Source organism: Callorhinchus milii, unplaced genomic scaffold (genome assembly GCF_018977255.1).
Source record: "Callorhinchus milii isolate IMCB2004 unplaced genomic scaffold, IMCB_Cmil_1.0 Scaffold14, whole genome shotgun sequence".
NCBI classification, from domain to species: Eukaryota; Metazoa; Chordata; class Chondrichthyes; order Chimaeriformes; family Callorhinchidae; genus Callorhinchus; species Callorhinchus milii.
The window spans coordinates 5,624,460-5,625,283 of NW_024704755.1; positions in this window are offsets into that span (position 1 = coordinate 5,624,460).

An 824-nucleotide genomic window follows, 5' to 3' on the forward strand; every position below is an offset into this window, starting at 1 on the left:
TTATTTTAATGATGATTCCAAACTACTGTACATGGGCAGGTAATAAAAGCACTGATGGCAAACAAACACTGTTTAATTAAACAGATGGCATAATGAATGCATTTAATGCAGATTCAGGCTCGCAAGAACAGGAAACTTGCAAAATCAAATAATGTTCATTACCAAAGGTGGAAAATGATTTGGTTATGATTACTACCTATTATTAACAACTCAGGTTGTCAAGTCCGATTAACAATGAACCTAAATATGTAATGTACGTAACTTAGACTTGAGCGAAGCCTCCTCTGAAAATAGATTGAGTTGGAGCGTGTAATTATGTAATTTATTAAGAATTACTGCAAAACCAACCCCAATGTTTGCAAATTTGGACATTTTACTTTCAAGGGGCATTGGAGAAGTTCAGAAAGGAAACTAATCCCAGCTTGGGACTCGAAGTTCTAAATTTTGAAGAGAGATTCAAAGAACTGAATTTGGTTTTATTGGGACGTTTTATTGGGATGTCCTCCCGACGTGAAAGGCCCTCTATAAATGTAATGTTGTTGTTCTATATTGAGGAGAAGATTCAAAGGGGGCATTATTCAGTCCAATTTTGAGAGGCAAGAATAATGTGCCCGCCAGCAGGCTATTCATTTTGGATCGTGAGCACAAAATTACAGTGCAAGACTCAAACAAGACTAGAGATTGAAACAAACACTTCCTTTTTTTTCTGCCTTCCCCTCCCCATCCGTTTTACAACCACATGATCTGAGTCATCAAATGAGTTCCCAAAAGAAGACAGATTTATCTTTTCTTATTTCTACACATCTGTTTTCTACACAAAAGGT